The 27,749-nt window shown below is 38.3% G+C and overlaps 1 protein-coding gene across 1 annotated transcript in view; it reads right to left on the reverse strand.

The window, feature by feature from the left end:
* si:dkey-237h12.3 (teneurin-3) overlaps positions 1-27,749 on the reverse strand; it is a 627,006-nt gene that overhangs the window by 521,269 nt on the left and 77,988 nt on the right. The gene's annotated exons all lie outside the window — the stretch shown is intronic.

Below are 27,749 nucleotides of genomic sequence, written 5' to 3' on the forward strand. Positions count from 1 at the left end.
CAGTTTGTATGTTCCATTAAAAACATAGAAGATAACACAGGCAGGGTGTAAGGCGCCCATCCGAGTGCAGCAGGGATAGTCTCCAGCACCCCCAGCCACTCAGGCTTTTTCAACAATAACAACACGACTTCAACTGGCAATTGCTTGAAAGTGGGCGGGGATATCTGAAAGCAGCCAATTAGAGATCAGCTTCAGGTCATGTGATTTATTTATTCACCTTTGATTCCTATGCCCAGACATCCAGGAAGTACTAATAATTGTGATGTAACTAAACAAAAACAACAAGATAAAAATACTCTGAATGAACACGGGCAAGAACTAACAATTTAGCAAAAAAACAGCTTTGTTGGAGAATTATTAAATAACAGATGTTTTTAAACTGGAACAAACACATTATCTTTTTTACAAATTGCTAAGTTAAATCTAAAAGTGGGAGGAGACACCTGGCGGCATCCAATTAGAGGTCAGTATCTGGTCACCTGGTTTGTGCAATGGACTTGTTTGTCCAGTCTACCAGGAAGCATTGTTGTCCCGGTACCGGTACCAAAATGTTTTTCCATCGTTTCCGTACTTTTCTAAATAAAGGGGACCACAAAAAAAAATGTCATTATTGGCTTTGGTTTCACAACACATCTTAGGGTACATGAAACATATGTTTATTATTGCAAGTTTGTCCTTAAACAAAATAGTGAGCATACTAGACAACTTGTCTTTTAGTAGTAAGTAAACAAACAAAGACTCCTAATTAGTCTGCTGACATATGCAGTAACATATTGTGTCATTTATACACCTATTATTTTATTAAGGACAAGCAGTAGAAAATGAATTATTAATCTACTTGTTCATTTACTATTAATACCTGCTTATTTTCTCTTTGAACATGTTCTATATACACTTCTGTTAAAATGTAATTATCACTTATTATTCTCTTCTTTGATACTTTACATTAGTTTTGGATGATACCACAAATTTTGGTATCAATCCGAGTAGTTACAGGATCATACATTGGTCATATTCAAAGCCCTTATAAGGCCATATTTTTTGAGTTTATAAACATATTATATATATATATATATATATATATATATATATATATATATATATTTTTTTTTTTTTAATGAAAGAAGATTTTGTGATGCTAAAAACTAGATGTAATCACAGTAGTATCGACGAGATACACTCCTGTACTTGCTATCATTACAGTGGATGTCATGTGTAGATCCACCCACGGTGTTTGTTTACATTTTGTGTGTAGTGAAGCATATTCAGCTGTCCCTCCTCCTGCAGTGATAATGATACTTGTAAGAAACTTACTTTGTCGCCATGGAGGTGAGGATTAGTGATTTAAGAGTAGATAAACAGGACGTTAGCCGCTAGCTAGCTAGCAATGTCTTAAAGCACCTCTTCCTGAGGGTGTTTCAGTGTTATAACTTCATCTTTATCCTTACTTTTTCAACCAAAATGCATCCGTTCTCCCCTTTTCTGTTTACATACTGTGTCTGCTTGTAAGTACTCTGTGTCTGTGCGCTGTCCGAACATGCTCCTCTGCTCGTAAAACCAGCAACGACACGACGTGACGACGGCGGGCGGCTGGGGGACCGGTACTTTTTAGACGCTGGTATAGTACCGAATATGATTCATTAGTATGGCGTAATACCGGTTTAGTGTACAACCCTACCAGAAAGTATATATAACTGGCAGAAATAAAACTAGAATAAAAAATTAATGCCAATATGTAGACATGATGAAAATCCATAAATACGTGGCTTTAAAAAATCCTGTTGTATTGGTATATTGACACGGGTGGAAGGTGGGCGTAGAAGAGCCCCTCGCCGCTTCATTAATAGTCCTGCAGCCGAGCATAAATCCAGCGTAATGTTAGCTCACGGTTTCCAGCTGACCCCGCCACCTCCCGCCTGGCCTCCAAAGAGCCACCATCCCGTCTCCTCGGTGCCATAACTCGCCGCGGCACCACGGCGCCTGTGTCGGCTCCCAGCGGGCCCCTACAGCGGCTCTCGCTGCTTAAATAAAACACGAGCACTGTATCACAAAATACAGTACCATCAAATCTTTTTTAATATGCTGCAGCCACGGCCGTCCCACGTCGGCAATAAGGCCTCTCCACCAGATTTTTATGGGCCCTTTTACGCCACTCTTAGTTGTAGTTTTACGCCCGGAGCAGATGTAAACGCTCCTCCTTAATTGGATTGAGGGCAAAATAAAAGCCCGGACCAAATGGACTGGGCCTTACCTGGAGTGGGGGAAGGAAATAATTCAATTCTTGATTTTAAATGGTCATTTTTATGTTGTTTATGCAGACAATTTCATCCAGAGAGCCTCTTTACTTCGCCCACAATATTAAACGGAGGACTAAATGCAAGTCCTGCATCAGGAGACGATGAAATGCAACATCACATTAATCAAATTGGACCGACCGCTTTGTGTTAGCTCTTATTGCGGCGTGAATGTGATCTGCCTTTGTGTTAGCAGATTGTGCAAAGCCGTCGTCAGCAAGAAAGAGAGACCGGCTCTCCGGGCTGGAGTCCAACACGAGGCAGTGGCATTCCCGTTGAACTTTCGCTGGAAATAATTCAGGCGACCGCGTCTTTTTTCGTCATCCTCTCCGACCTCGTTCAAAGACTTCTTCAAAAATTAGGAATGACTAAATTGAACTCAAAAACTAAGTAAGATATTTATTACAGTCAATCATACATGCACGGTAGCTGTAAAAACACTATTTTAACATTACACAATATGCAGTAATGCAATAAAAAAATGTAAATATTGTAATGTAATGTATTAAAATGTGTTTTAATGAGTGTCTTACATGGTTAAAAAATGTAGACTTAGACTCCCTTTTTATTGTCATTCAAATTTGAACTTTACAGCACCGATAACACAATTACGTTACATAAGCTCATGGTAGTGCAGGATAAAAAAAGCAATAAGGTGCATATATAATTAAATATGTATAAATATTATATAAGTATATATATATATATATATATATATATATCAAATAAATATATATAAATACATATGAATAAATAGAATAGATTACTGTACAGATAATCCATCCATTTTCTACCGCTTATTCCCTTTTGGGGTCGCGGGGGGTATCTCAGCTACAATCGGGCGGAAGGCGGGGTACACCCTGGACAAGTCGCCACCTCATTGCAGATAAAAATAAATTGCACTTTTTCACATGCGTCCACGTTTATGGATGTATGTTATATTGTCTTTTTTATTCCAGCACGTTAATCCAATTAAAAATGAAATGGAAAAAAATACATTCAACTACCAAATAGAGGCCAGTTGAAAAAAATGGTTCCATTAAAATATAAAAAAATAACATAAGCAAAACATTTTTAAAAAATCAATATAACAGCAACATGCTATTGCTAAATAATGGGCGGGGACACCTAGAAGTAACCAATGAGAGCTCAGCAATACATCATGTGATTTTTTCCTATTACTTTTGTGGGTTAGTGGCCAACAAGGAAGCAGTACCATTTGACAAAAACAAAGCAGAAAGTAAAATGTAGTAACAATTCTAAAGGAACACGAACAACAAACAAATTAACACACCTTTAAAAAGTACAATTGAAATTCCTTTCATTTTCTCGAAACTCAATAGTGCGCCCTATAACCCGGTGTGCCTAATGTAAGGAATACTTTTGATCGTGCTTCCAGACCTCGAAGCTATTTTATTTGGCACGTGGTGAAATGATAAGTGCGACCAGCAGATGGCAGTCACACATAAGAGATATGTGAAGACTGCAATATGACTCAAGTAAACAACACTAACAATTTATATGTTTCATTGAAAATATAGAACATTACAAACGGCGCTCAAAAATATATCAAAAATGTTTTAGTACGACTTCGGTAAGCTATGAAGCCACACCGCTTGACGTGCTTCAACATAGGAGTATTATTGTGGTCGGTCTATAAGCTCAGACATATTAGGCGTTTTTTGTATCGCCTTTTAATGCAAAAGAAACTTTTCTTAACTTCTGGTAACTGCTGATCTATATTTAGGATCTGCATAAGTCCTGAAAATGTGCGCGCGACCGAAGACCGCGTGGAACACCGTTTTGTGTTAGCTCTTATTACAGCATAAATATGATCTGCGTTGTGTTAGCCGATTTTGTAAAGCGATCATCAAATAAGTAATAACATTTTTGACAAAAACAAAGCAGAAAGTCCAATGTAGAAACAATTTTAAAGGAACAACAAATAAATTAACATATTGTATTTTTTTTTGACTACAAGGTGCACTTACAAATCCTTTCAGTTTCTCAAAACTCGACAGTGCGCCTAATGTACAGAATGATTTTGGTCGTGCTTACCTACCTCGAAGCTATTTTGTTTGGCACATGGTTAAATACAAATCCTGTTTTCATATGAGTTGGAAAATTGTGTTAGATGTAAATATAAATGAAATACAATGATTTGCAAATCATTTTTAACCCATATTCAGTTGAATGCACTACAAAGAAAACGTATTTGATGCTCAAACTCAGAATATTTTTTTTTTGCAAATAATATTTGACTTAGAATTTCATGGCTGCAGCACGTGCCAAAGTAGTTGGGAAAGGGCATGTTCCCCACTGTGTTACATCACCTTTTCTTTTAACAACACTCAAATGTTTGGGAACTGAGGAAACTAATTGTTGAAGCTTTGAAAGTGGAATTCTTTCCCATTCTTATATAACACCAACATTGTATATGTTCCATTGAAAATAAAGAACATTACACACGGCGCTCAAAAATCCATCAAAAAGATTTACTAAGACTTTGGTAAGCTATGAAGCCACACTGCTAGATGTGCTTCAACATAGGATTATTTTTATGGTGTGTGTGTTTATAAGGTAAGACATTATCTGGCGTTTATTTTTTTTGCAATATTATGCAAAAGTTACTTTTCTTACCTCCTAAGAGCTGCTGATCTAAATTTGGGATCTGCATAAGTCCTGAAAATGTGTGTTAGCTTTGTGTTAGCGCTTATTACGGCGTAAATATGTGTGTGTACTTTAACTTTAACTTAAAAATGATCTGTGTTGTGTTAGCAGATTGTGGCAATGCGCTCATCAGCAAGGCAGAGAGACCTGCTCTCCGGGCCGGGGTCCAACACGAGTCGGGAGCATTCCCGTTGAACTTTTGCTGCCGTGAGCACATGGAAATAATTCAGGCGAATGGAAATAATTCAGGCGACCACGTCTTTTTTTTTTTTCGTCATGCTTTTGGACGCCGTTCAAAGACTCCTTCTTGGCGAAAAATCAGAATAGAAAAAAAGGACCAGGACTAAAATAGGATTTGGAAGTGATCACATCCCAGCAGACGCAAGAGTGCTACCTCCTTTTTTTCTTCATTTGGGATTCTTCCAGCTGTGAATTTTATTTCGTTCACCGAGTCGACTTTCTTGTGCAAACATTGTTTGAGGTCAGGAGAAAGGGGAGGGGCGGCACTTTGATATGTGTTATTGTTCCAGCTGGGATAAACGTCCACATGGTGATGGAAGTGGAGAACCTTTTTTCATGAAACGCTGACTTGTGGCCATTGAAGAGTCAGGAAAGGTATTCCAGTGCCAATGAAAGATGCACGAAAGGTGCGTCGTGGAAAGTAGGGCAGGACGACGCCATGTTCATCATCGGCTAATTGGGACGTTCAGGAGTGTTCCAGCCTAAAACACCTCAAGTGTTTCATTTTGAGGGACTTATTTTGGTACGGGAATGAAGTGCTATTTTAGTTTGACAGTCCTCAAGAGTTAAGATCAAATTTAAGAGGATGTCCTCTGGACTTTTTCCACCAAAAGTTCAGGAACGTTACCTTTCTGACGCTAAAGGTTCCGGTCCAAATGTTTGGTTTGTGTTCGTTCCCCAGTTCATAGTTGAGGGTGGTTTACACAAATCAGACTGATGGCTTATGAAGGAGTGGAACAGTATATTTCTACACTGATACCATGGACTTTTTGCGTGGGATGAAAAGAGCACAGCTCCCTCCCCCAGTTCTCAGCACGTTCTACAGAGGCACTATAGAGACCACCAGCATCTCTGTCTGGACTAGAGCCTGCAGTGCCTCAGACTGGAAGTCTCTGCAGGGAGTAGTGAGGACGGCAGAAAAGATCCCCAGGACTTCTCTTCCTTCGTGACGAAGCGGTTGTTGCTGGACACGCAACGGACTCTTGGGAGAAGATGAGTCCATGTGCCTGGCGACCCTTTGAAGTGGAGGACGTGAAGATATCTACCTATTGGGAATTATGACAAAATGGCATCTGTTGATTGGAGTAAGCCTTGCTCTGGTTTGTCCACAAATTGGAAGTTGCTGGCAGTCTTCAAAGTACCTTAAAGCTGCAACAAATGATTGGAGGATGCGGGAAGAACTGTGGACACTCCTGTGATTTGGATCACATCGAACTGTCTGCCCGCAGGTTTCAGGACCAGTCATAGACAATTTAGAGTGAATTTTCTTTTCACTCGCATACAAAACATTCTAACTTGGATTGTTTCCCTGGCTTGGAGACTCTCCCGAAGGACACAACTAACTCCCTTCTTGTCTCTCATAAACACACCTGTTGTTGACTTTGGACTTATCAGCTGCACGACATCAAGGCTGCGGAACAGAGAGACACTGCAGACACATTCATCCACAAAAAATATACGCCACACACACACATACCCCATCCCCAATCCAACACCCTCGACGCAAATCCCATAGGGGTGATGGAAGGATGGTCAGCGCCTGAGAGCTGCGGCCTAACCAGATCTAGATATCATTCCTCACAATATTTTGCCTTCACCTTCATTGTCCATTCCTTTTTTTGGTGACTTTATATACTCTGGACCTAGATGTTGAGTCCGCGACATACATGGCAGACAATAACTGATGCAGTCTGCTTTGCCAGTCCAAATGCATTCGCCGTTTTCTGTAGTCTTCCTTCGACGGCCAGGTAGTACAAAACACATGCTACCTTTTATTTATCACATTTACGGGAGCCCGCATTCTCGTTTTCTCTCCTTCGACAAATGGACAAAGTTTTTTGGCAAGTAGAATCACAACTGACCCGGACATTGGAAAGTTCTCTTGCCGTCTGAGAAGTGTTGTATCCCAAATAGCTGCAATGGCTTTCTCTTAAGGTATTCATGTGTAATTTCCACAAGTTTCTGTACATGTAGAAGAAGGAGAAACACGGCATGTCTGGATGACTCGCCTCCATATTTCCAGTGGTTAACTCGGAGTTACGAAACCGCTTTATCATGAAGCTGGCTGTGGCACCTTCTTTCTGATGTCACTTCCTGTGTGTGGCTGGTCTTTCTGACGTCACTTCCTCTCTGAACTCAGTTTGTAAACGATCAATGAGTCCATACAAAGCTACAAGCCGGAGATTCAAGAAATAGACGGCGCAATTACCCGTTTAAAAATTATCCGAGGAGGGGGACCTTAAATGATGGTTTAGTGTGGCTGACACGGGGCTTAGGCTAAATAGATTTTGGTTCAAAGGGTTAAACGACTTAGTGTAGACATGGCCTGGATCAATGATGTCTTCACAAACGGACTACAGTTAAGGCTCGGAGGCTCCGCAAAGAGAAAACAATGATTTTTAGTTAAATTGCCTTTTGATGAGATAAGACTACACACTGTAAGGTGTGTAATCCGTGTTCAGAGTTACTACACGCTGATGTTTGGGCCCCGCAGTGTAAATCCAGCCTAATACAGAGCAGCGCCGAGGTCAGGGCTGCAGCACCATGGCAATAAAAATGAGAAGTTGCCCAAAGTCCCAAGACGGAGCCGAGGAAGGAGATTGTAAAAGAAAGTCGACACGAAACCAAATGGATGGTCGGGTTGAAGTCAGTCTGGGGACGAGGCGTGTATACCCGGAGGCGCTACAGTTCGAGAGAGCAAAGAGCATCTATAAGGAGCCCAGGAAGGCATGGAAGTAGAGGCGCCGATCCTGTGGGTGCATCGGGGCCCAAGCACCCACATGGGATTGATGGACACTTTCAGTCTTTAAAATAATTGTTTATGAATCAATCTTCTTGGTGTTGATTTGGTGGCGATTTCGGACCGTTTTACAAAAATGAAAGTCACATTATACATAGTCTACAATTAAAAAAAAGTCCAACCGAGATTTCATTGTGCTAATGACACAACCATCTTGGCTTTGAACACAATGCACACGAGAGAATGAAGGGCATACTTGGCCAACAGCCATACATGTCACACTAATGGTGGTCTTATGAACAATGCCGACACTGTCATAAACATGTGCCATATAGTGAAACCCCACTAAACAACACTGTCATAAACATGTGCCATATAGTGAAACCCCACTAAACAACACTGTCATAAACATGTGCCATATAGTGAAACCACACTAAACAACACTGTCATAAACATGTACCATTTGGTGATACCACACTAAACAACACTGTCATAAACATGTGCCATATAGTGAAACCCCACTCAAAAACAGTCATAAACATGTGCCATATAGTGAAACCCCACTAAACAACACTGTCATAAACATGTGCCATATAGTGAAACCCCACTCAAAAACACAGTCATAAACATGTGCCATATAGTGAAACCACACTAAACAACACTGTCATAAACATGTGCCATATAGTGAAACCCCACTAAACAACACTGTCATGAACATGTGCCATATAGTGAAACCACATTGCCATAAACATGTGCCATATAGTGAAACCACACTGCCATAAACATGTGCCATATAGTGAAACCACACTAAACAACACTGTCATAACCATGTGCCGTATAGTGAAACCACACTAAACAACACTGTCATAAACATGTGCCATATAGTGAAACCACAAAGTCAAATATGTGCCATATAGTGAAACCACACTGCCATGAACATGTGCCATATAGTGAAACCACACTAAACAACACTGTCATAAACATGTGCCATATAGTGAAACCACACTAAACAACACTGTCATAAACATGTGCCATATAGTGAAACCACAAAGTCAAACATGTGCCATATAGTGAAACCACACTCCCATAAACATGTGCCATATAGTGAAACCACAGTAAACAACACTGTCATAAACATGTGCCATATAGTGAGACAACACTAAACAACACTGTCATAAACATGTGCCGTATAGTGAAACCACACTAAACAACACTGTCATAAACATGTGCCGTATAGTGAAACCCCACTCAAAAACACAGTCATAAACATGTGCCATATAGTGAAACCCCACTAAACAACACTGTCATAAACATGTGCCATATAGTGAAACCCCACTCAAAAACACAGTCATAAACATGTGCCATATAGTGAAACCACACTAAACAACACTGTCATAAACATGTGCCATATAGTGAAACCCCACTAAACAACACTGTCATGAACATGTGCCATATAGTGAAACCACATTGCCATAAACATGTGCCATATAGTGAAACCACACTGCCATAAACATGTGCCATATAGTGAAACCACACTAAACAACACTGTCATAACCATGTGCCGTATAGTGAAACCACACTAAACAACACTGTCATAAACATGTGCCATATAGTGAAACCACAAAGTCAAATATGTGCCATATAGTGAAACCACACTGCCATAAACATGTGCCATATTGTGAAACCACACTAAACAACACTGTCATAAACATGTGCCATATAGTGAAACCACACTAAACAACACTGTCATAAACATGTGCCATATAGTGAAACCACAAAGTCAAACATGTGCCATATAGTGAAACCACACTCCCATAAACATGTGCCATATAGTGAAACCACAGTAAACAACACTGTCATAAACATGTGCCATATAGTGAGACAACACTAAACAACACTGTCATAAACATGTGCCGTATAGTGAAACCACACTAAACAACACTGTCATAAACATGTGCCGTATAGTGAAACCACACTAAACAACACTGTCATAAACATGTGCCATATAGTGAAACCACAAAGTCAAACATGTGCCATATAGTGAAACCACACTGCCATAAACATGTGCCATATAGTGAAACCACACTAAACAACACTGTCATAAACATGTGCCATATAGTGAAACCACAAAGTCAAACATGTGCCATATAGTGAAACCACACTAAACAACACTGTCATAAACATGTGCCATATAGTGAAACCCCACTAAACAACACTGTCATAAACATGTGCCATATAGTGAAACCCCACTAAACAACACTGTCATGAACATGTGCCATATAGTGAAACCACATTGCCATAAACATGTGCCATATAGTGAAACCACACTGCCATAAACATGTGCCATATAGTGAAACCACACTAAACAACACTGTCATAACCATGTGCCGTATAGTGAAACCACACTAAACAACACTGTCATAAACATGTGCCATATAGTGAAACCACACTAAACAACACTGTCATAAACATGTGCCATATAGTGAAACCACAAAGTCAAATATGTGCCATATAGTGAAACCACACTGCCATAAACATGTGCCATATAGTGAAACCACAAAGTCAAACATGTGCCATATAGTGCAACCACACTGCCATAAACATGTGCCGTATAGTGAAACCACACTAAACAACACTGTCATAAACATGTGCCATATAGTGAAACCACAAAGTCAAACATGTGCCATATAGTGAAACCACACTGCCATAAACATGTGCCATATAGTGAAACCACAATAAACAACACTGTCATAAACATGTGCCATATAGTGAAACCACACTAAACAACACTGTCATAAACATGTGCCGTATAGTGAAACCACACTAAACAACACTCTCATAAACATGTGCCGTATAGTGAAACCACACTAAACAACACTGTCATAAACATGTGCCATATAGTGAAACCCCACTAAACAACACTGTCATGAACATGTGCATATAGTGAAACCACATTGCCATAAACATGTGCCATATAGTGAAACCACACTGCCATAAACATGTGCCATATAGTGAAACCACACTAAACAACACTGTCATAACCATGTACCGTATAGTGAAACCACACTAAACAACACTGTCATAAACATGTGCCATATAGTGAAACCACACTAAACAACACTGTCATAAACATGTGCCATATAGTGAAACCACAAAGTCAAATATGTGCCATATAGTGAAACCACACTGCCAAAAACATGTGCCATATAGTGAAACCACAAAGTCAAACATGTGCCATATAGTGCAACCACACTGCCATAAACATGTGCCATATAGTGAAACCACACTAAACAATACTGTCATAAACATGTGCCATATAGTGAAACCACAAAGTCAAACATGTGCCATATAGTGAAACCACACTGCCATAAACATGTGCCATATAGTGAAACCACAGTAAACAACACTGTCATAAACATGTGCCATATAGTGAGACCACACTAAACAACACTGTCATAAACATGTGCCGTATAGTGAAACCACACTAAACAACACTGTCACAAACATGTGCCGTATAGTGAAACCACACTAAACACCACTGTCATAAACATGTGCCATATAGTGAAACCACAAAGTCAAACATGTGCCATATAGTGAAACCACACTGCCATAAACATGTGCCATATAGTGAAACCACACTAAACAACACTGTCATAAACATGTGCCATATAGTGAAACCACAAAGTCAAACATGTGCCATATAGTGAAACCACACTGCCATAAACATGTGCCATACAGTGAAACCACACTAAACAACACTGTCATAAACATGTGCCATATAGTGAGACCACACTAAACAACACTGTCATAAACATGTGCCATATAGTGAAACCACACTAAACAACACTGTCATAAACATGTGCCGTATAGTGAAACCACACTAAACAACACTGTCATAAACATGTGCCATATAGTGAAACCACAAAGTCAAACATGTGCCATATAGTGAAACCACACTGCCATAAACATGTGCCATATAGTGAAACCACAAACTCAAACATGTGCCATATAGTGAAACCACACTGCCATAAACATGTGCCATACAGTGAAACCACACTAAACAACACTGTCATAAACATGTGCCATATAGTGAGACCACACTAAACAACACTGTCATAAACATGTGCCATATAGTGAAACCACACTAAACACCACTGTCATAAACATGTGCCATATAGTGAAACCACACTAAACACCACTTCCATAAACATGTGCCATATAGTGAAACCACACTAAACACCACTTCCATAAACATGTGCCATATAGTGAAACCACACTAAACACCACTTCCATAAACATGTGCCATATAGTGAAACCACACTAAACACCACTTCCATAAACATGTGCCATATAGTGAAACCACAGTGTCATAAAATGGAAGAATATTTGCCCCACAACACAACATAAATACATACATCCCAGAATTCCCTGCAGCACCGACTCTTCCGGGATGCTAAAATGTAAACAAACGCTATTGGTGGATCTACACTGTAATTATACCACGTACAATAGCGTATGTTGTCGATACTACAATGATTACAATGATAGGTTTTAACATCACAAAATCTTATTTTGTTATTTTTATATTATGTTTATACCCTCAGGAAATATGTCCCTGGACACATGAGGACTTTGAATATGACCAATGTATGATCCTGTAACTACTTGGTATCGGATCGATACTCAAATGTGTGGTATCAGCCAAAACTAATGTAAAGTATCGAAGAAGAAAAGAATAAGTAATTATTATATTTGAACAGAAGTGTAGATAGAACATGTTAAGAGAAAGTAAACAGATACAAACAGTAACTAATTTTCTACCGCTTGTCCCTCATAATGTGTACAAATAATAGGTGTATAAATGACACAATATGTTACTGCATATGTCAGCAGACTAAATTCGGAGTCTTTGTTTGTTTACTTACTACTAAAAGACAAGTTGTCTAGTATGTTCACTATTTTATTTAAGGACAAACTTGCAATAATAAACATTTGTTTCATGTACCCTAAGATATTTTTGTTAAAATAAAGCCAATAATGGAATTTTATGTGGTCCCCTTTATTTAGAAAAGTACCGAAAAGTACCCAAAAACTTTTGGTACCCGTACCAAAATATTGGTATAAGTACAACACTAATAATATGGGGCGATATAGCTCGTTTGGTAGAGTGGCCGCGCCAGCAACTTCAGTGTCCCAGGTTTGATTCCCGCTTCCGCCATCCTAGTCACTGCCGTTGTGTCCTTGGGCAAGACACTGGGTTTTTTCACATGTAAAAGGGGTAGGGAACCTATGGCTCTAGAGCCAGATGTGGCTCTTTTGATGACTGCATCTGGCTCTCAGATACATGCGAGCTGACATTACTTAACACGATTAGTAATGAATAATTCCGCCAGTAATCTGTGTTAAAAATAACGTTTAACATATAAAACATTCTTATGCATTTTAATCCATCCATCCGTTTTCAACCGCACCTGTTCAATAAGTCACATCAATGGTAAGAAGTCCATCCATCTATTCTCTACCGCTTGTCCCCTTTGGGGTCGCTGGAGCCTATCTCCGCTGCATTTTGGCAGAAGGCAGTGTACACCCTGGACAAGTCGCCACCTCATCACAGGGCCAACACAGATAAACAGACGACATTCACACTCACATTTACACACTAGGGCCCATCTAGTGTTGCCAAAGAAGTATTTTATTTATTATTGGTTAGCTCCAGAATAAAAATGATATAAAATATAAGACTTTTACTCTAAAAATGTAGGTCTTACTTAAAAAATGCATGCATTTAGTTGTATTCAGTGTTAAAACATATGATACGGCTCTCACGGTAATACACTTTAAAAAATTTGGCTTTCATGGCTCTCTCAGCCAAAAAGGTTCCCGACCCCTGCACTAGAGAAAAGTGCTATATAAATCTAATTCACTTGACTGATACACACACACACCGAGCATCCACTGGCAGAAATGCAGATCGGCGCCTACGCATGAACGGGCTTTATCTTGGGCAAGTTCAATAGAAGATTCTTCCTCCGTGCGATCTGACTCTCGCTGCGTTCACACCGCCGCGCCTCGGGAGGAGAAAAGGTCTGGGTTCATTAAAAAACAAAAGGATGGATGATGATTGCAGAGCACAAATGTAATTATGAGCGCCACAACTGCGCCAACGTACTAATCGCCATCTTGGATTATTAAACCGCTTCCTGATTATTTTTGTGCGGCGCGCGGCAACACAATCGCGTAGTAAAGATGAAAGGAAATAAGGCGTTTTCTCCGGAGGCTGGCGGCGTCGTGCCACAATCAAACACCTCCCCTCCCCCTCCTCTGGTGATTGGCTACAACAGATGTGTTCGCACAACCACTGGAGGCCACACACGCTCGGATGGACCACGTTGTTGACGCTCGACTTCACTGTGGTGGTGCAGTCGCCGGGTGTCAACAACACCCGCCTGGGTGACGGGAAATAACATGTCGCCAAGCCCTAATGGCTCTTCACCGGCACAGCTGCATCTCTGACAAGTCCCGACCCTGACGGATGAACTCAAAGGCTGCATGTGGTGTCACTTTTTGACAGGAAGCAAAAGTCATCAACTCCGTAGCACATCAAACAGAAATGTGCAAATTACTGTTTATTTTTTTGACAACATTAACATTTTGGCTTGTTGGGTTGACTTAACCGTGTAGAAATATATTAGTTGTGTCGAATATTGGACTAACAAATGTGCTCATTTTGGACATCATATTTAACAAACATTACAAAAAAATACTCCGCTAAAACACTCTACAGCAGGGGTGTCAAAGTCAAAAGCCTGCGGAACAGATCCAGCCTGCAAATGTATGATCTATGACCACTGGGATGATATTTGTTTAGTATTAGAACCGGCCCGCAGGCCACAGACGCATGAAAACAATTTAATTATATTGTAGCCCCCGGAAGAAATTCCACAAATTCAGATGCTATTTTAACTTTTATTACCAAACTTATCATAACAAACGGCATTATTCCAACTGTTTTTTCCTTCCGTGCAAACACTTTCGTCTTTAAGTCCGCACGTCCCCAGACACACAAAAACACCCCCTCATTCTACGCCAGTGGTGTCAAAGTCAGGACCCGAGGGCCAGACCCGGCCTGCAAATTAATGATCTACGGCCCCCGGGATGATATTAGAACCGGCTCGCAGGCCCCAGCTGCCTGAAAACAAATTCAATATATAGTAGCCCCCAAGATGAAATTATAAAAAGTCAGACGCTATTTTTAATTTTTATTACCAAACGTATGATAACCAATGGCACTAGTTCAACAGGTTTTACCTACCGTGCAAACACTTTTGTTTCATAAGTCTGCACTAACCCGGACACACAAAAACACTTCCTCATTCTACGCCAGTGGTGTCAAAATCAAGACCCGCGGGCCAAATCCGGCCCGCAAGTTCATGACCTACGGCCCCCGGGATGATAATAGAACCGGCCTGCAGGCCACAGCCGCTGTTTACTCCATCAGAGTTGGCGCAAGGAATTTTCAAAACGGGGTCAAGTCATAAAAATGGGGTCCCACGGTACATTTTTGGGGTCCCACTATTTTTTAAGCGTTTTGAAAACAAATGATAAAAGTATGCATTATCCTGTTTTATATCTCATTCTATGTTGTGTTTTGGAAAAAGGTTGTCATAAACGTTACTTCATTAAAAAAGTAATACAAAGGAAAAAAAAAAAGTATTAGTATGTAAATGTATTCAGTTATAAACATTCACTTCCTTCCTTCCTTCATGGATCTAAACTTTACCGCTGCTGGTAGTTTTTTTCCATATTTTTACTGTAATAATTTTCAGAATGTGTTTGTTCTATTTTTGGCCAAAGTAAGACAAATAAAACAGTCTAAAGTTGCCATGGTTTTAATATTCCAGCCAGTGTGTGCGCACATTTTCCTCCAAGAGCTAAAATGAGTTTGACTTAGTTAATAACTGTTCATTAGTTTCTGACCGTCGTAAATTCATTCCGGCAAAGTAGAAACGATTCATAAAAAAATATTTTTATAGCTTGCACATAAAAAAAAAATGTTACGACCTTCCTAATACATTTTCTTAACATTATGAGAGCCCTCTTGACTTGAAATGTCACCCACAAAGTCACCTTTACACTCCTTCAATCAGATGTTGTAATGCTGCCAGAGGCTCAGCCAATCAGAGGCCATGATACAGAACAGCACGCTCTGATTGGTTTGTTCTTATCTCAGTTAATATTACAGTATTGATATTTACTCCAAACTTTTTCCACCGGGGTTGCAAACTGAAATGTCAAATAATGCAGGAGTCATTTTGATATTTTTGCATTTGTTAAAAAAGTGCCAGCTTGTTGTTGGTGACAAGGCATATTATTATTACTGATCAGTATCACAATTTCAGCTTTTTACCCATTTTACAGTTTTACTGTTTGTTTGATTGTATTTCTACAACATGCTGCGGCCCCCCGACACACTTTGGGCAACACTTGAGCCATTTTTTTTACCTTTATCCATTTTAATGCTTGAAAGTGCTTAGTTCAGGCCAAACATACAAATAATATGTTTAAAATAAGCACAAAGTATGACTGCATTTACAAAAAACATGTATTCTTCTGCCATAATTCCGAAGTGGAAGAATTATAGTATATTTTAGTTTTGCAACATGAAATATTTTTTAAATACATTTTTGCGCATTCCTAAATGTGTTTGTCTTATTTATGATTATTTTATGTTACATATATTATGTTTTATGACATTCAGACATGTTCATGACAACAAAGTACAAAAATGGTGTTATTTTTTATTTTTCGACCTTAACTTTTTAATATGAATTGTATCTTATTTTTCACAATAACATAACATGTCTAAATGCATGTATGATTTTATGATTAACCTTTTTTAAACAAGTATATTTTGTTTTCTAGTGCTTTGCGATTATAAAGTAATATTTGAAAATAATTTTAGTTAATTTGTTCTTTCATAAAAAGAACAATAACTATTTGGTCCTAAAATGAGCAACCTGCATGTTTTTTAAAAGATTACTTTGTAACTCAGTAGAAGCATTTAAAACTATTTTGTATACTCTAGCCCACATATGCGGTCCTCTCCAAGGTTTCTCAAAGTCATTGTCACCGACGTCCAACTGGGATGAGTTTTCCTTGCCCTTATGTGGGCCCTACCGGGGATGTCGTTCGTGGTTTGTGTTATGGTTTGTGTAGTGGTTTGTGCAGCCCTTTGAGACACTAGTGATTTAGGGCTGTATAAATAATCATTGATTGATTGATTGATATATAGAATTTAAATATTGAATGTTTACTTCAATTATGTATATGTATATTTTTTAATTACTCAATACACTAATAAATTGCTAAATTTGCAACATGAAATATTTGTGTATACATTTTTGCGCAATCCTAAACACTTTTTTATTTATGCTTATTTTATAATATATATTATATATTTTATTACAAATTCTGACATGTTTTTCATGACAAAGTAACAGAAATTGTCTTATGTTAATATTTCAACCTTATCTTTTTAATTTGAATTGTCATATTTTTCACAATAACAACACACAATTGTTAAATTTGCAACAATACATTTTTTTAAATCCATTTTTGCACAAACCAAAACACTGTTTTTATTTTATTCATCCTAATTTTATATTTGATGTATTATATATTTTATGACAAATTCCTACATTTTATTTATCACAAGTAACAGCAATTGTGTTTTTTTTAATTAGTCAACCTTATTTTACTTTTTAATTTGAATTGTATCTTATAATTCCACAATAACATAAGTCTAAATGAATGCATGATTTTATAAATCACTTTTACGAACACATTTGTTTTCTAGCGCTTTGCGATTATCAACAAATATTTGAAATTAATTGTAATTAATTTTTTCATTTGCCATTTATTTAAAGAGAATAATAACTATTTGTTCCTAAAATGTGCGACCTGCATTTTTTAAAATGATTAATTTTTAATTTAGATATTTAATGCTTACTTCAATTATAACATTTATTTTTTCAAACTACTCAATAAATTGCTAATTTTTTTTTAAATACATTTTTGCGCAATCCTATGTATTTTTTTCAAAATACATATTTTATGACAAATTCCTACATGTTTTTCATGACAATAAAGTAACAGAAATGGTGTTTTTATTTTCATTTTACAACCTTATTATCTTTGTAATGTGAATTGTTTCTTATTTTTCAAAATAACATAACATGTCTTAATGTACTTATTTTATAAACAAATATATTTATGTTTTCTAGTGTTTTGCGATTATGAATGAATATTTTAGATTAATTAAAATGAACATGTTAATTTATTTACAGTTTGTTCTAAAATGAGCGACCTGCATTTTTAAAAATGTCTTTGTATTTTAAATATTGAATGGTAACTTCAATTATATACATACATATTTTTATTACTAAATACATTTTAATAAATTTGCAACATGAATATTTTTTAATATAATTTTGCGCAACCCTAAAAACATTTTTCTTCCATCCATCCGTCCATCCATCCACCCATCTATTTTCAACCACTTCTTATTTTATATTATATATTTTATTTCAAATTTCTACATGCTTCTCATGACAAAGTAACACGTTTTTTTCAACCTTACTTAAGTTTTAATTTTAATTGTATTTTATTTTTCACAACATAAAATGTCTAAATTCATACATAATTTTTATAAACAAATGTACATAGTTTACTAGTGCTTTGCAACTAACACGTATTTGAAATTAATTGTCACTAATTTGTTCATTTGCCATTTTTTTTTTTTTAAAAAGAACAAATGTATTTTTTTATTTTTTTATTTCAATTTGTTCATTTGCCATTTATTTAAAAAAGAACAATAACTAGTGGGTCCTAAAATGAGCAACCTGCATTATTTTTAATGATTAATTTGCAATTTAAATATTGAAAGTTTAATTACATTTTCTAATTACTCAATACCGATTGCAGCTGAGATAGGCACAAGCGCCCCCGGCGACCCGAAAGGGAATAAGCGGTAGAGAATGGATGGAATTACTCAATACATTTTAATACATTTCTAAATAATAATTTGCTTTCGTGACACTAATAATTAAACTTGCATTCATTTTGAATAGTTTTTAAGAAACTTCTGCAGAACTATCTACCACGCAGCGGCCGTCCTGCTGTTAGGTTAAACTACGTTTGACAAAAAATAATTGCCGCCATAATTAGCAAAATAAAAGTCCGCGGCCCATCGATAAATACCCGACATGAAAGGAATAACCTCAAACTTGTTTCCCTCCATTAATATGCAAATGTATACGGCAAGACACTCCGACGCCTAATCAGATCATCCACTCAGCAGGGGGGCAGCGGTTTGAGGAGAGAATGTTCCGCCCGGTGTTGCCGTGGAGTTTCACGGCTTTGCCGCTCCCGCTATGCGACGCCGTTGACAAGGAAAACGCTTACGTTCCCGTCACGGCGGTCAGGTGGCGGCGCCAAATGTCAGCGAGCGGCGCCGCTTTCCCAACCTTCCCAACGGTCCCCCACGAGGCCCACTAACAACGTGAGCGTGCTCGGCGACACACATTTGATGACAATAAACGGCGGCAATAAAGTGGCGCAGCCTTGCGAGGGCCTATTAGCAAAGTGATGAAAGCGTCCTTTCGGCGAGCTCGGGGAGTCGTCTTCAAAACAAACATCCCAGATGGTCCGACTTCCACGTGAAAACAACAATCTGAAGATATTTTTTTTCTTTTTTGAGTCAGGAACACAAGTGGGGGGTGTTTGGACTCACCAGGCCCCGTCCCGCCGCCTCGATACGGTGAACGCGAGACGGGAGTTTGACAGATGGCGCCTCACCTCACGTCAGCGTGACGCCGCGCCTTTGCGATGTTTCTAATGTTAGCGCGAGGAGGAGAAGCGAGAAAACAACGTGTGCGCACGCAGGAAAACATGTTTTTGCTGGGCCCCACCTAGTGAGGCTGCAGTTTAGTGAAGTGAAGTGAATTATATTTATATAGCGCTTTTCTCTAGTGACTCAAAGCGCTTTACATAGTGAAACCCAATATCTGAGTTACATTTAAACCAGTGTGGGTGGCACTGGGAGCAGGTGGGTAAAGCGTCTTGCCCAAGGACACAACGGCAGTGACTAGGATGGCAGAAGCGGGAATCGAACCTGCAACCCTTAAGTTGATGGCACGGCCACTCTACCAACCGAGCTATACCGTTTACTTGACCTTTTTTTAGCGTACAAATAACTCATGATATACCGTATTTCTTTGAATGGCCGCCAGGGCGCTAATTATTTTAAAACCTCTTCTCACTCCGGCACTTACCAAAGGCATGCGGTAAATTTAGGCCTGCGCTTATACATTTGAGTGTGATGTAAGGATACCATCATGAAAAGCACATTTAATAAAAAAAACGTTATTATGGTCTTAACTTTGTATTTATATAGCGCTTTTCTCTAGTGACTCAAAGCGCTTTTACATAGTGAAACCCAATATCTAAGTTACATTTAAACCAGTGTCCGTATAGTGTCTTGCCCAAGAACACAACGGCAGTGATTAGGATGGCGGAAGTGAGAATCGAACCTGCAACCCTTTAAGTTGCTGGCACGGCCACTCTACCAACCGAGCTCTGCCGCCACCTGATAAACCCCAAGTCGTGGATGTGGCAAGAGAAAGCAAAAAACTTTACTTATAAATGAAGTCCATGCGCAGCTCTTTCTGATTAAAAGTATTGATAACTTGTTTATAGAAGTCTTCCTTATCTTTCTTCGGTTTTAAAAGTATTTCTGTCTCGATGGAGATCTTTCTTTATTACCTCCTGCTTCGATTGAAAGTCCAGTTTGGAAAACTGTTTTATTTTAGATATGTAATCCTCCATGTTAAAAGTGCAGCTGAGTAGTCAGAAGAAGGATCACTAGCGCCCTCTACCACCAGGAGGCGGAAGTCATTTAATGACTCATATTTGACACACGCAGCTATGGTATATTAATAAAACATAGCTGCTTACTGTTCTTTTTAGCATATTCAATAGCTTAGACCTTAAATCCTACTGAATAGCTCTTAATCTTCTTCCCTTTATGAGATTTCAAATGATTGAAATCAGCCGCCTCCATTTTGAAAATGATGACAGGTGAAGTGTCACTCGGGACGTGACGAGTTTGACCCGGCGGAAATTCTAGGCATATGCTAATTATTTGGGGAAACGAGTTTGACCAGGCGGAAATTCTAGACATGCGCTAATAAAAATAATATTTTGCGAAACAAGTTTGACCCGGCGTTAATCCTGAGCCGGCTGTCATGCTAAACATGCGCTAATTATTTTGCGTAACGAGTTCGACCCGGCAGTAATTCTAGGCAGGATCATACTATATACCCGGCGGCAATTCAAGGAAATACGGTACTGCGTATCACCACATACAGGCAGCATAATTGTCATGTCATTGAATGTGACGCGCCTTGAAAATAAGTTATTTTGTTTTATTACTTGAAAACAAATGAAAGTAATATATTGTAGCCCACAGAAGAAATCAATTCAAAGTCAGACGCTATTTTTTACATTTATTACCAATTCTATGATAACAATGGCACAATTCTAACAGGTTTTATCATCCGTGCAAACACTTTTGTTTTTGAGTGAGTCCGTGCGTCCCCAAACACACAACAACGCTTCCTTATTCTACGCCCAATCACCTGTCAGGAATTGATGGTGTGTTTGGAAACATGGGAAACACTGACATCAAATCCAAACCACGCAAACATCAAACATTACCAGCAGCAGGTCGTTAAAGTATGAATTGATCTATATACCATATTTTCCAGCCCAGAGGGCACACCGTTTTAAAAGGCGGACTGCCGATGAATCGTCTATTTTTGATCATTTTTCATATATAAGGCGCATTAAAGGAGTCATGTTATTTAAATTATTTTCTAAGTGTAAAAGACTGCGGTGGCGACATGTACGGGGTGTACTCTGCCTTCCGGCCGATTGTAGCTGAGATAGGCGCCAGCGCCCCCCGCGACCCCAAAAGGGAATAAGCGGTAGAAAATGGATGGATCTAAATGTAAAAGACTTCCTTGTGGTCTACATAACATGTAATGGTGGTTCTTTGCTCAAAATGCTGCATAGATGATCTTTTACACATCTTCAAGTCGGTTTCTGACAGTTTCTTCAGGATGCGCCGTTGTGTGGGCGGTCTTATTTACCTGGCTCACCTTCGAAAGCATCTTTTCCCCGTCATCTTTGTTGTAGCAGTGTAGCGTGCAAGGATGGGAGTTGAAGAAGTGCCAAAATATGGCGCTAACTGTTTTAATGACATTCACACTTTACTTCAATAACGGAGTAGCATCTCCTCATCCGGATTAACACCGGAAATGTGTCCCGTGAAATACCATCCGACCGGAACTCTCTAATTACCAAAGTTCCTTGGATGAATAATGTAAACTCACTACACCGGTATGTTTTAGTGCTTTCATGGCGAGTTTACTGACAGATATAAGTAAGAACTTTACACTACTTTATATTAGAAATGGCAACAGTGGAGGATGAATGTCACATAACAAGAAGATAGAGAAAAAGAAGAAGCTTATCGACTACGGGGTCGGCATGGACTACAAAGGTGGACTCGCGCACATTTTCAGGTTTTTTTAAGATCCCAAATACAGATCAGCAGGTACCAGAAGGTAAGAAAAGTTGCAAAATATTGTGAAATAAAACACAAGATACGTCTTACCTTATACACACACCATAATAATACTCCTATGTTTAATGCGCCGACAATTCAAGGGTTGTGGCTTTATTGCTTACCAAAGTTGTACTAAAACATTTTAATAGATTTTTGAGCGCCATGTGTAATGTTCTATATTTTCAATGGAATATATAACATGCTGATGGTGTTTACTTGAGTCGTATTGCCATCATAGTGCAGTCTAAACGTATCTCTTATGTTTGGCTGTAATATACTGGTCACAATTAACACCATTTACAAAATAAAATTCCTTTGAGGTCGGTAAGCAAAACCAGAATTATTTCGTACATTAGGCGCACCGGGTTTTAAGGAGCACTGTCGTGTTTTGAGAAAAAATAAAGGATTTTAAGTGCGCCTTATAGTCCGAAAGATAAGGTACTTAAAATGTCCCCTACTACCACGATACAGCACTTAGAGACCTCGAGGACGGTCGCAGGAACCCTGCCATGTAAAAAAACTATAAATGTGCTGACTTTTTTTCTACGACATACTGTATGTCACTCCCCCTTTGCCCATAGTTGAAAAGACGGAAACTTCTGAAAGAAGAAATAGAATGCCTACATGCGATTACTGCTATTGTGGTTGAAGCTGCAAAATAAGCAAAGAAATGAAAAGTTTTGTCTGGGGAGCTTGCCCGGATAAAAGGACAGTCAGGATCAACATTGCCCCGGCTTTCATTTGCAGGCGTTAGCTCAAGGACAAGGGATTTTCGGCCTTGGGTCTGTTCCTGCGGAACTAGTAAGTACCTTTTGATGCTCAAATCAAAATGTTAATGCTAATGTTATCGGAAATTTGCGTGGTAGCAATAATTAGCCACCAGCTCGATAGTTCCCAGTTCCGCACTTCTTACTTCGAGAAAGCTCTCTCACCAGTCTCTTTGCTTCGGACCTGCATCCGCCCCGATATTTTTGTGTTAGTAGCGTCATGTGTGTAGCGCAATCAATATGGTATTTGCTATTTAACATCAGCATAGCCATTCGAGACGTAACATTTGTGCCAGTATGACACTATATGAACTAGTCATCATGGGAAATGTAGTCTTGTTCTCACAAAACACTACCGCTCTGGTCCACTGGCGCCCCCAAAATCAACCAAAACTGAAAGTTCCTAAGTGGGACTTTAATGGTTAGTAAACAGTGTATGTATCACGGCAGTAAAACGGGTGATTAAACAAAACAGAAGTCCTTGTCATGGAGCCACTAGCTTAATAGACTCGACAGTGACGTTTTGGTGAGTTTACTAAGGAATCTGTGAAACTGAAACAACACACACATAATACCATTCTAAGTTAATAATACTAAAACAGATACTCTTAACATGTTAGCATATTAGCTAATGCTAGCAACACTGTACAAATATGCATGAAAACAGTCCTAGAGACATGAGACCGTTTAGTAAGTATGACAAAGCACTACCGAGAAATGTAAGGACACTGCAGAATCTGAGTGGGACCAAAATAGGACGCTACAGCACAAACAATAATACACCATGTTAGTGTCTTTGCTTGTTTTTGTGTTTTTTTAATCAAATAATTATTGCCGTCGGCGAAGAAAACTCCATAAATTTGCCGCGCTGTCTAATAAGCCGCGGGGTTCAAAGCGTAGGAAAAAAGTAGAGGTTTGTAGTCCGGTTTTTACAGTACAGAAGGGAAAGGATTCAAGGAAAGGAAAATTGGGGGGTTATTTATTTTGCAACTCAGATTGCTTAGGTTGGAATTAACATTTTTCAACACTCTCCTGCCATCTGGCGGCTAAAGTAGATTTTGCCACGTTTCATATGTCAGGTAAACCTGAATCCCCTTTCTAATGATCAAATATGTTCCTAATATAACAATATAGTATGGCTGACGTGTAACAGTAACAATTTGACAACCTTTACCTTTAAAAAAAACAAATAAATCATAAATTGATATACCTCGGGATAGTAGCTGTCTCTCGACAAATGATTATGCTGCAAGTTGCGAGCAATAATGTGCGGTGAGAGCCTCCACACCACTAGTTGGCACCGTGTACGTCAGTCAGATTCGACCAAAACATCCTGTCTTACTAACTCGCGTAGCTTTTGGCTAGGGATCTAAATATCTTTGTTTTTCAAAGCACGGGGAGGAAGAAAGTGAGTGGGACAGACAAGTGCTGAGAAGAAGAAGTGCATGGCATGCATTGAATTAAAGAAATAAATCATCAAAAACATGATGTGGAGCAGTTGACTCAATAACGCCAACCATGGACGTAAAACATGATGATGGGGACATTTCTAGTTGTACAACATGAATTCTTCCTTTAACCAATATCACTATTTATTTATGTCCATGTGAGCAAATACGGTTTGGCTATCTTGAACGATTATTTTCAAAAAAGGACATTAGCAAATAGGTAGAAGAGCCAAGTATCATGGCGGCACAGCAACACAACCAACATGGATCCTGATGGCATTTTGAGAAGGTAAAAAGCTTGCGGAACGCCGCTTCCATCTTTTTCCTTCTAGAGACGAGCCGCTATGATGAATATAGCCATTAGGAAAATGACTCGTCTCAAATGTCAGCTCGTTTTTTTTGTTGAGGTTGTACAAAAAATTGATATCGCACAAACACGTGAGCTTCTTCTTATTTTTTTTTTTTTAGAACCCCTGCCACTCATTGATACCGCTGTTGCGGTGAAAGAATTACAGTGGACGGCTTCTACTGTGAGGACGATGTAGAAATATTCCACCTTTGAAATGTAAGCGATAAATTTGCTTAAAAATCCACTGATGACGTCTTAAAGCTTGATCGTATCAATACCAGCTGTAGTGTTTTTTTCATAATAAATAATTTACAAATTAATGTAATATGTACAAAGTCAGGAATAGATAAGGGTAAAAAACCAATATTGTTTTATTTTGCACTATTTGCTTCATTTCGGTCAATTGGATGTAAAAGAATCAAATAAGTATTTTAAATAAATATACATGTATATTTTAATGTTACTTTTCCTCTAGGAACTCTCCTGAAGGAATCAATAAAGTACTATCGATCTATTTTCTTGTAATTTTTTGGGGGATATTTTATGTTCATCATTTAATATTAACTATATTTGAAGAAAAAAAAAATCCAAAAAATCTCTGATTATTTGATTATAATGATGATCATTTAACTAAAATCTAAATCTAAGGACATTTAAACATTTCAAGTTAAAAGTATCAGTATTTGCAATACCGATGATATATCTTGGTTTTATACAATACCAAAATGTGCATTTAAAAAAAAAAAAAAAAAAGACACTTTTAAAAAGGGCTCTGAATCTTTAAGCACAATTTAATTCAATTCAATTCAAATTTATGTTTGATTCATAATAAATACTTTTTTTTAATGACATTGGATGCAAGTTCTATGATTAACTACATTCCGCCATAAAGTAGACAAACAACTTTTGATACATTTGTTGTATTACTCACTTATCTGTACAGAAAATATGACAACAATATGATTTGCCTGGCTGGAAGAAAACAGATATTAGAATAAAAAAAAATATAAAAATGTTGAATCGACTAAGAATTGTTACGAATAGAAATGGCTGTTCATTCGAAAATTGTTTTTTGTTGTTGTAGAAAACCCCCAAAACAACCCAACCAGGACGTGTACAAAACAATGCATTAAAAACAAACGACTCGGCACCTTCTAAGCCCCGCCCCCATCGTCCCTCCTCAAATGTCACCCCCTTTTTTTGTTGGGGTTGTACAAAAAAAAATGTATATTGCACACACGTGACCTTTTTTTAGAACCACTGCAAAAAAAAAAAAAAAAAGTGTTTATTTGAACGGCCTGCCACTCATTGATACCGCTGTCGCGGTGAAATAATTACAGAGCCTGTCTTTAATGTCGACGGCTTCCACTGTGAGGACGATGTATAAATATTCCACCTTTGAAATGTAAGCGTTATATTTGTTTAAAATTCCGCTCGTATCAATACCAGCTGTGGTATCAGGAAGCAATTTTTTTTTGTACTCTTTAAATAAAATGTACATATTAATGTAATATGTACAGAGTCAGGAACAGATACAGGGTAAAAAAGGTAACAATATTGTTTTATTTTGCACTATTTGCTTTATTTTGGTCAATTGTATGTAAACAAATCCAAAAATAATTTTAAATAAATATACATGTATATATGTTTTGTATTTTTTATTTTTCATGTTTATCATTTAATATTTACTATATTTGAAGAAAAAAAATTCTGCATAAAATCTCTGATTCCTTGATTATAATGACGATCATTAAACTAAAAGCAAAATCAAAAGGAAATTTAAACATTTCAAGATAAAAGTATCAGCATTTGCAATACTGGTAATATATCTTGGTTTTAAACAATACCAAAATGCGCATTAAAAAAAAAAAAAAAAAGACACTTGAATAGGGCTGTGAATCTTTGGCACAATTTGATCCGATTCGACTGAAATTGATAATTAATACTTTTTTTTTTTTAATAACATTGGATGCCAGTCCTATGATTAACTACATTCCTCCATAAAATGGAAAAACAACTTTTGATACTTGCTTATTTGTATAGAAAATATAACAATATACTTTGCCTAGCTGGAAAAAATAGACATGAAAATAAAAAAGAATAAAAATGTTGAATCGACTCAGAATTGTTATGAATAACAATCGCTGTTCATACGAAAATCAATTTTCTGGGTTGAAGGAAACCCCCAAAACAACAGGAAGTGTACAAAAAAATGCATTAAAAAACTAACGAGTCAGCGACATCTAAGCCCCGCCCCCATTGTCCCTCCTCAACAACAACAGCGCCTCAGGTTTCCTTCACATTTGCACTTCAAACCATTCCATCAAGCGCCGTGCCTTGTGCGCGCCCAAACAACCTTCCACGCCCGGGCCCCTCAAAGCCATCTCAGATTACACGCTGGCCCCCCCGGGGAGAACTTTATCAAACTGTAGAGAACAATTGCCCGTTGGAAGGACACCTTTCTGGTTTTCTACTTTCATTTCATCGCACTCTCCGCTTCTCGTCCACCAATCGGCGCACCTCCACGCCCCGCCCACCGCGGCCGCCGCCAA

This window comes from Nerophis ophidion, linkage group LG29 (assembly GCF_033978795.1).
Source record: "Nerophis ophidion isolate RoL-2023_Sa linkage group LG29, RoL_Noph_v1.0, whole genome shotgun sequence".
NCBI classification, from domain to species: domain Eukaryota; kingdom Metazoa; phylum Chordata; class Actinopteri; order Syngnathiformes; family Syngnathidae; genus Nerophis; species Nerophis ophidion.